The sequence below is a fragment of the Myotis davidii genome, unplaced genomic scaffold (assembly GCF_000327345.1).
Source record: "Myotis davidii unplaced genomic scaffold, ASM32734v1 scaffold210, whole genome shotgun sequence".
Lineage (NCBI taxonomy): Eukaryota > Metazoa > Chordata > Mammalia > Chiroptera > Vespertilionidae > Myotis > Myotis davidii.
In genome coordinates this window covers 101,824-112,304 of record NW_006282396.1, presented here as the reverse complement: position 1 = coordinate 112,304, position 10,481 = coordinate 101,824, and the positions used below count along the sequence as shown (strand labels likewise).

At 41.3% G+C, this 10,481-nt stretch overlaps 1 pseudogene; it reads right to left on the bottom strand.

Moving 5' to 3' along the window:
- LOC102767423 overlaps nucleotides 1–5,481 on the bottom strand; it is a 7,494-nt pseudogene extending 2,013 nt beyond the window's left edge.
- Between the last annotated feature and the right edge of the window lie 5,000 nt (nucleotides 5,482–10,481).

Sequence of the window (10,481 nt, the reverse complement as noted above, 5' to 3'; positions counted from 1 at the left end):
TATCCACTGAGCCAAACCAGCTAGGGCAGATCTATTCTTTTCTAATGCATAAATGACTGCTATAAACTGGCAGGTAATAAATCTATACTTCAAAGAGCTGAGTTGTGATAACTTGAATGAATGAGTACTCTATAGTAACATAGAATAGGTCTATCTAACACAAACTACATATGACAGGTGCCAACTGTATGAGAGCACTTTCCACTTTAGAATTTAGAAAGGAGCCCGGCCCGTGTTGCTCAGTGGTTGAGCATCGACCCATGAACCAAGAGGTCCCCAGTTCAATTCTGGGTCAGGGGACATGCTGGAGGTGCAGGATCCCCAGTAGGGGGCATGCAGGAGGCAGCCAATCAAGGTTCCTCTCATGGATGCTTCTACCTTTCGATCCCTATCCCTTCCTCTCTCTCTAGAATCAATAAAAACATTTTAAGAATTTAGAAGGAAATTAAATATATGACCCAAAGTTCTTTGTAAAAGTGGTCCAGAGACATTTAAAACAATGCTGTCTCTAGCGTGGTATCTTAGTGCGGCAAGTAGAAACTTTTTCCAGGGGTCATGGTTTGTGGCGGCATCTATTTTACATACACAGCTCAGGACTTCTGAGAGCTTAGAGAGCATGAGTTTCTTTAAAATCTCAGGCTGAATGCCAAAGATTCCAGAAATTTGATCTCTAACAGTGGTTCTCAAATTGGAGTATGCCTCTGACGCTTCTGGAAGACGTCCCCACCCCAGACTTTCTGACTCAGCAGGTCTGGGATGCAAAAGAATCTAAAAGCTAAGAAAAAGAAAGAAAAGGGTGAGGGGCACTCTTGTTGGGGTGCCTGATGCTTCTATCACTAGGTGCAGAAAGAGCAAAGCGGGGGAAGCAAGACAGTACAGCTAACATTTGAGAGAGGTTCCAACGTACTTATTCTTTTGTGCGTCGGTTCATTTAAGCTTCCATCAACCTGAGGAGACAGGTATCCTGATCATCATATTCACTATCATCATGTGCTTTCAACAGATGAGGAGACTGATACACACACTAGTAATTGGAAAAGCCCGGATTTGGACCCAACAGTTTCAACTTCCATGTTAGCATGGTTAACCGCAGCTGAAGAATCTTCCTGATAAATGTGAACCTGCAGGCACTCACAACCTATCCTGAGGCTGGAGGCCGGGACCCCATGAGCACACACCCTCCAGGCTTGTGGAACTTCTTGGCAGACTGAGGACAAGACCGCACAATCAACAAATATTGATTATAGGCCACATTGCCACAGGCATTTTTTACACATTATCTCTATTCCCAATACCCTCCAAGATAGAGTTTTGTCATTTTCCCATTTCATAGCTGTTGCAAGAATTAAAAGAATATACCTAAAATGGGCACCAAATAGAAATTCATTCTATTATTGCCCGTCCTGTAGATGCCTTTTGCTGCCCCTGGCTACATTCCCAACAAGGTTTAGGCAGCTTGCAGTGGCTTTAGGCCTTTATTGCAGGTGCTCGCTGCATTTCCTAGGTTGTGCTAGGGCCCAACACTCATATATGGCCGTGGCTTCAAATCTGAGTTTCCAGGTCTCCCCCCACTCACCCCCGCCTCCCCCCAGGGACCTGCTGATGATAGGGTGAGCTTAGGGGGTGTAGAAGGCTGAGAAGGATGTGAGCTTCAAGGAGCAATTGCTTTTGGAGTTTCATGACTTGTTTGTATGCTTTATTTTTAATTTGAAAACCACTGACTTGCAGCATTGTTTTTATGAGCGAAAAGTGTTTCAAGTTCCAGACCAGACACTTAAGACACAACCTGTTCCCGCCGTAGGTAACAGAATGACATAATCAATGAGCCAGTATCAAAATGTGGCAAGAGGCAGTGAACCGGTACCTGGTCCCACAACCAGGATATCAAAAGCATTCCAAGCTCAAGAGTAGCTCATGTGATGGCTCCTTTTCCCTCTTTTATATAAACACATCTATTTATTTAACAATGGTTTATCCAGCCCTGCTAGGAGCCAGCAGCAGAGGCCAGCATTGAAAACACTGAGACGAGTAAATCCCAGGCCCCTCCTTCCAGCAGCAGTGAACCTGCTGGGAGGGATGAACGGGGAAGCCAATGGAGTTTTAGTAAGAGGGGCAGGAGTGCAAAGAAATGGAGGAGGGCTCCAAGGGGAATGATCAAACGTTGTGAGGAAGGGAATGCTGGTTTAAGATGGAAAAGATGAGTGTTAGAAGTGGGGTGAGACCTAGCCGGTTTGGCTCAGTGGATAGAGCATTGGCCTGTGGACTAAAGGGTCCCAGGTTTGATTCCAGTCAAGGACACATACCTCAGTTGCAGGATGCCGGCCCTGGTCGGGGGCATGCGGGAGGCAACCAATCCATGTGTATCTCTCACATCGGTATTTCTCTCCCTTCCATTCTCTCTAAAAATCAATGGAAAAAATATCCTCAGGTGAGGATTTTAAAAAAGAAAGAAAAGAAACAAGAAGTGGGATGATTCTAAAGTGCAGAACACAGCATGGAAAGGCAGATAGAAGGCACAGGTACCACACTGGACACCTGCCAACCTAATTTCTTCAGGATGAGAGGGTCATGCCCATAGTCCCCTGAACTGGCAGCCTCGATGGCCTGCTTTATGCATCCCAGCTCCTTTATCACTGTGCCTCATCTTCCATCAGACTCCCTTTTGGCCCTTAGCTAGCCTGGACTTTGCCCCAGTATGGCTACAACTCTAGTTTGCCTAGAAACCAATGCCCTGGACAAGTGAGGACAGGTATAGGTGTCTTCTCAGCTCTCCCAAAACCTGTTCCTCCCCACTAGGGGGGCCAGTACTGCACCCCTCCCTGCTTATTCTTCCATAATGCCTATTCCTGTGCCTACCAGTGACACTGAATCCAGTGAGAGGGTAAGAAAATGAAAAGATCAAAAAGAAACAATTCTTGGGAAGCAGACAAAGAAATGAGCAGAGAAAATTCCAGCTAGAAGCTAACTGAAAATGGACACTGGTGTCTTCACTAAGAATTAAAAATAGTGCACTGACCCAGCCAGTGCGGCTCGGTGGTTGAGTGTTGACCTAAGAACCAGGAGATCATGGTTTGATTCCTGGTCAGGGCACATACCTGGGTTTCTGGGCTCGATCCCCAGCAGGGGGCATGCAGGAGGCAGCCGATCAATGATTCTCTCTCATCATTGATTTTTTTTCTCTCTCTCTCTCCCTTTCCCTTCCTCTCTGAAATTAATAAAAATATAAAGCACTGGAGACATGTGAGCACAGGAGTGGCCACCACTGGTCCATACGTATTTTCCTGTTCAGATTGTATCTTTGATTTTGATAAGAAGTTTCCAAAAAAAAAAGAGGTCAAACATGAGGAGGGCAGTCTGAGGAGACAATTAGGGGAAGCACCACCACTGGTAATAAAGAGAAGAGCAAGAAGACATTGGGAGTCTCAGAACTGTCCATAAAAGGGGATCAAAGCAATAGAGAGTGAGACAGGCTGGATTTTTTTGTTGTTGTTGGATGGTAACCGTCAATATTATGTGATATGGCCTGACCCCAACATTTAGAAATGAAACACTATTGTAAAGGGGCAACAACAAGAGCTCACGAGATAGAAAACTTTATGCTTAGATTAAAGTACTTGGATGATTTAATTGCTGCAATAAAGGACCAATATTTTATTATATACAGGTATCTAGTACATAATAAGCATTGAATAATATTACAGACATATTGTGATTATATAGACCAGATGCCCAGTGAGATCAGATTAGATAATATCCAACATGATGGTTAAATGCTGCCATCTGTTTATCATCACGCATTCATGCTTTAAGTGGCTTCCTGCTATCTACTAAAGGCCTACTATGAGCCAGAGGCAGGGAATACAGTGATGAGTAAAGGAGACAGTGACCCCGGCCTTCATGGTAATTATAGTCTAGGATTTATTGTTCTCAACTGGAGGCAGTAACATCCATACTACCAGGGGACATTTGGACATAGGGGGCACTCTATGTTGTACATTGACTAAGGATCCTATTGGCATTTAGCTGGCAGGAAACTGGGATGCTAAACAGTCTACATTATACAGACTTTGACCATAGGCCAACAGTACTCCTCATGTTAAGTATTGGTAGTGTAAGATATAACACCATTTTTTGGGAGATTTTCTTCATAACAAGACTGAATGTAATGTTTCTTTTAGAAGCATACACTTTCAAATTCCTTTACAGTGTTCTTATTTAATCTCATGGAATACTTTCCATCTAACTTGCACACTTTGGAAAACACTAGGATAGAGGTTAAGAACAGACACTCCTAGGTTTGAATCCCAGCTCTTATCACTTACTGGTTTGGATTGTGAGAAGGTTAGTTAATGTCTCTGAGTTCCTGCCACGAAGTAAATAATAGCTAGCTCACTGAGGTATGGTTGGATTATTAGGAGTACTAAAGGCAATGGGGTCTATGAATTGCCTTATATGGTATCTGGAAATCTGGGTGTTAAGAAGAGGTGGTAGTACAGACATTGTGGCCCAGAAGTTTGGGTGTGGAATAGATGACGTAATGGATGGATGAAGGGGGTATTGGGGACAGGGAATAGCTTCTTAAGGAATAAGGATTGAAGGGTACAGAGGAATTAGAAGGGGAGAAGTCCCAGCAGGTGAGGGTGGACAAGTGAGGAAGTGATCCAGGCAAGCAGACACACCTGGAAGGTGTTATTCCTATTCTATTGCACATCCAAGGAGTGATTCGTTTTCCACAAAGATTCCCCTGAGCAAACAGTCCCTCATGATGCCTCACTCTATTTCTACCCTGCATCTACTTTGTGCAGGAGATACATACAGACCTATTTCTTGTTCTCATGTGATCCTGCCTCAGATGATTCACCCACAGAAACGCTCACTGGAGGGAGAGGGTAGTGACTAAGCAAGGTCTAACCACACCCTTTACCTAGCCTCTCTTGGCAGGTCATCTCAGGGCCCCATCACTATATTGTGAAGTCAGGAGCAGGGATAAGAGCAGGGAGTCTAAGCAAATGGAGAGTTTGCTTCTACTCTGTATCGCCTTGCTTGTTTGTTTGCTTGCTTGACATGTGTACCATTTTGACAAGATTTCTGCAAAGTTCCTTCCTATCACTTACATTGGGCAGAAGTTGGCCAAAGAGTTCCCCCCACCGGTCATGAACAATGTTCTCTCTTTCCTGAGGCATGTGCCAGATGCATAACACAGAGCAGTGCTTTGGGTGTGTGCTTGGGGAAGGAGACAGAACCGTGGGAAGGACGGCTTCTTGGCCTTCATTTCATGCAGACCATTGTAGAATTTGTAAATATTTGTTGACTCTTCCTGCTTGTTGTAGGAAGCCCCAGCTCTCAATTCAAGTGTTGGTTCCACTCACGCATTAATGAAACGCAACATCCTAGCTGCTGTCCCCACTCCCTTTGCCTCCTTCCCCAAATAAAAATATCCAGAAACTGGGTAAGAGTTGCCCCATTCTTAATCTCACCCATGCTTCCTTTCATTCTCACTGTTCTATAGAGTTAGCAGCTCTCTGAGAAGGTGAGTTACAGCTGCCAGTCATGGCCAGTGGGGCATATGTCTACTCTACCCAGTGCTTTTGGATGTCACTAGGCAGGTTTTCTTGGTTGGGTTTTGGCATCTGTCCTTGGCTAAATGCCGAGCTCTCAAATTGATCTCTTTGATCAGTGCCTGTGGGGCACTCTTAACTGCGGTGTCATTTGGTTTGTTAAGAAAGGGAAAAAAATAAAGTTCTGCAACTATTCTTTCTTTTCCTTATTCACACTCCTGAGTGGATGGTCAGGAAGCATTACTTATGAAAGGACCTTGGCCTTTTATATTGATAAGGTCTTCTCCCTGTCATTCTATGCAAAATCTCATCTTTCTATTTACAGCAGGGATTTCATACCAGAAATGGCAATAAACACTCTTTGCAGGAAAAAGCTCTGATGAATGAGTGATGTCTGCTTTGCAAGCAGAATAGGGAAGCGGCAACATGTCTGCCATGTGTTTGCCATCCTTAGTCTATAACCAACTAGATTATAGAATTGCTTTTCCTATTTGTCCTAGGGCCATGGTCGGCAAACCGTGGCTCGCAAGTCACATGTGGCTCTTTGGCCCCTTCATTGTGGCTCTTCCACAAAATACCATGTGCGGGCGTGCACGTATAGTGCGATTGAAACTTCGTGGCCCATGCGCAGAAGTCGGTATTTTGTGGAAGAGCCATACTGAAGGGCCCAAAGAGCCGCATGTGGCTCGAGAGCCGCAGTTTACCGACCACTGTCTGAGGGTCACAGTTCAACCCACTGTCTCTGTCATGGGAACCTATGATTAACTTTAAAAATTATTTTTAGGGGGAAATGGATAAAGGAAGGTGAAAGGATTAGCTAAAGAACATATATGCATAACCCATGGACACAGACAACAGTGTGGTGAGAGCCAAGGAAGAGGGGCAGGGGCTGGATGAAAATGGGGGGCATTTGTAATAGTGTCAACAATAAAAAATTTAAATAAAAAATTATTTTACCTGGGTAATTATATCTTTTATCTTCATGCCACTCAATTTATTGCATTCAATCAAGAGATATTTATTGAGCTCAGCTATACGCCAAATGCTATTCTAAGACCCTGACAAATTAGCAGTGAACAAGAAAGACAAGCTCTCTGCCCTCATGAAGCTTATGTCCTAGAGCAGCGGTTCTCAACCTGTGGGTCGCGACCCCTTTGGCAGTCCAATGACCCTCTCACAGGGGTCGTCTAAGACCATCCTGCATATCAGATATTTACATTATGATTCATAACAGTAGCAACATTCCAGTTATAAAGTAGCAATGAAAATAATTGTATGGTTGGGTCACAACATGAGGAACTGTATTTAAAGGGCCAGAAGGTTGAGAACCACTGTCCTAGAGTAAGGAGACAAACACTAAATAAATACATACATAAGAACATTTCAGGTAAGAAGTGCTTCAACGAAGCAGAGCATACTAATGTGATAGTGACTGAAAACAGATTTTGCTCTTTTTTTTTTAAGATGAGAGAGACACTATGGCGTGCTGGTACAACATTGGCAGAGTTGCTGTGTAGAAAGAAAAACTGTTGTTGCAGGAGTAAAATAATAATTACAGGAACTGCTTAGCTGCCCCTTTCTCTTCCACACCCACTCACTTCTCCAGAGCAAATCAATTTTTCTCTCTCCAACTGATCTCTTTGTAGTCTGCAGTCATCCACTTCTCTGTGCCTTCAGGGTTGTTTTCCATCACATATGCCAGGACCATCAGCTTCCCAAAGAAAATCAGACATGAGGGCATGAGATGCCCTTTTATATGTTTGGGTATTTTTCTATTATCTGGATCATTTGTGTGTTTTTAAAGTCAATTTAACTGTTTAATATGCTGTCACCAAGGATTTCTTCTATCGTGTTTCTTCAAGAGAATTCATTTTCTTGATCTTTTCTCCCAAATAATCCTTTTCAACTGTTTTGACAACAATAGCAAAGACAACTCTCAGAAAACCATTATGGTCATAAAATAAGCAAACATATAGTATTTATTACCAGAGAACTTTGGGAATCCCCACAGGGAGTTCCTAAACTTTGTGAGCTCAGCCAGGTCATGCATAGCCATTAGGAATCTTTTGGATCCCTTAGCCCAAATTCAGACTAACTCAAGGCCCAAACCCAATCTTGGCCCACATAGTAATCTTTTTCTATAACTTCTAGAACAGTGCCAGCTTAGGCCCACGCCAGGCAGAGTCTTTCATTAAACCAACTGCTCTAGAAGAAGTGGGCCAAGTGCCAGGAGGTCTCAAAAGAAAGAATCTAAAGAAATATCAACAGAAAAAAGGAATGAATGCAGGAAAGTTTTAATCCTTTCCTGATTCTATCACTGTAGCCCAATTGTTTCCTTGACTTTGACCCATATAAAGCTCTTTCTTTTCTTCCTCTTCCTCCTTTTCCTCCTGCTCTTCCTTTTCCTTCTCCCATGTGTGTGAAAAGACAGAGAGGTTCTTTTGGCAGAGAGGTTCATTGGCTCTTTCTAGACATTTGAGTGTGTCACTAATATAAAGCTGACAGATCGCAACTGAGAACAATCCAATTTCCAACTATTTACATGTACACTCAAAGGGGTGTACATATTTTCTTACTCTTACATTTCAGATATGGAGATTATGGTGGGTCCCTGAGAGCTGCACATCATAACAAGGCACTTGTTTGTGATTCTTTAATGGAGAAACAGCTCAGAAGAGTTCTTCAGGCAGCCAGGTGCAAGATGAATTTATTCAGAAACTTTCCATTTGCTATGAATTAGAATCTTAGTTAAAAATATCTCTGATAGCCTAGCTAGTTTGGCTCAGTGGATAGAGCATTGGCCTGTGGACCAAAGGATCCCGGGTTCAACTTCAGTCAAGGGCACGTACCTCAGTTGCTACCTGGCCCTGATCGGGGCATGTGTGGGAAGCAACCAATCACTGTGTTTCTCTCACATTGATGTTTCTCTCTGTCTCTCCCTCTCTCTTCCACTTTCTCTAAATATTAATGGAAAAATATCCTCGGGTGATACTTATAGCCCTGGCCAGGTGGCTCAGTTGGTTGGAGTGTCGTTCTGTACACCAAAAGGTTGCTATTTGTTTGTTAATATGTTTTTTAATATGAGAAAGTTTTTAACTCTTAAATGATTTAATTACCAATCTTTTTCTTTGGGTTTTTGTTTTGTTTTGTTTCTTATTTTTGTCTTTGCATTATGATAGCCTCCTTCATCCTAAGATAATTAAATCATCAAGCTAAATTTTCTTATAGTGTATGTGATGGCTTTATTTATAGTCATATATGGCACAGGTCAATAAACCACAGCTGCCAGGCTTAACCCAGCCAGCTACCTATTTTTTATAAAGTTTTATGGGGACCCAGCCACACGCATTTGTTTATGTATTTCCATGTTTGCTGTCACACTACAAAGGCAGTTAAGTAGTTGTAACAGAAATGGTATGGATCACAAAGCCTAAAATATTTATTATCTGGGCCTTTACAGAAAAAAAATTTATCAACTCCGGGTATATGGCAGTAATACTTACTTTAGTTCTATGTGTTGTATTAAATAGTCAGTGCTTTTTCCCACTGATTAAGTGTCACACTTATTAGGTATAAAAACACAGACACACAGACATAATACAGGCTATTTCTATCAATCTTGCCTATTTCTATAACAGTATCATACTGTTTAAAAAACCTGTAGTTTTAAAATGTTAAAAAGCTGATAGTAAAAGTTTTTCCATTATCACTTAGAAATCTTATTGACCATCTTTAAATCTATTCTTCTCAGTGATATTTTGTCAAATTTCTATATTTGTTATGAGCATTTTTATATGTGTTTATGTGGACATATGTACTAATTTATCTTGGTAAATACCTAGAAGTAGATAGAATTGCTGGATCACATGGTAAGTGTACATTTAACTTTATACTAAATCACCTATTTTTCTTCTATTATGTTTCAATATTTTTTTCTTTTAAGTTGTTTTGATTTTCTCTTCCCCCAAACCCACTTATGCCTATGCTGGATCTCTTCTGACTGCTTTCTACATTTACTATTTTCTCTTTAATCCTTTTCTGTCTTTATTTCTAATCCATTGTATTATGTTTCCTCCTTCCTATCTTATGCTCTGCAACTGTCTTCTCCTCTTCAATGTTGTCCCGTTCTTCTCTAGTTGCACCCCCTGATCTTGGGATTTCTAACTCAGCTTGGCCTTTGCAATGTGTCCCTGTTCATAGTAACTTTTGCTCCAGCTACTGCACTTTACAGTATAATTTGGTAGCCATTTTGGAAAACTGTTGTCATTATCCACCAGAGGTGAAGATACGCATACCCTAAGGACCTTTGAACCTTGGATCCTTATATACTCTTTTAATATTCTGTACATATTACAAGGAATATAAGCCCTTTGTCAGTCATATGTGCTGCATGTAATATCCCTCTATGGCTTTCTTTTTTACTTTCTTAATGTTATTTTTGATGAGCAGAAAATTTTATTTTAATGTATTCATAAATATCAATCTTCTTCTTTATGATTCGTGCTTCTTTGTGTCCTGTTTAAGAAGTCTTTCCTTATCTTGACATCATGAAGATATTCTTTTATAATGTCTTCTAGGAGCTTTAAGTTTTGCCTTTCCTTTAAAAGAATAGTTTATCTGAATTTTATTTTTGCATATGTGTGAGCCAGAAATTAATTTTCATCTTTTCAATGGGTTTCCAGATATCCCAGCACATTCACTGAAGAGACTTTTCTTTTCCCACTGCTCTACAGTGTCACCTTTGACATAATCAAGGGTTCATATAATTGTTTTGCAATTCTAATTCATTGAGAAATTTGTCCATCCTTGAATCAATACCACAGTCTTAATTGCTATAATTTTGTAATAAATCTTGACACAGCTAGCTAGAGTAATTTCTCCCATATTATTCTTGTTCATATATACACATATATTTAAATATTA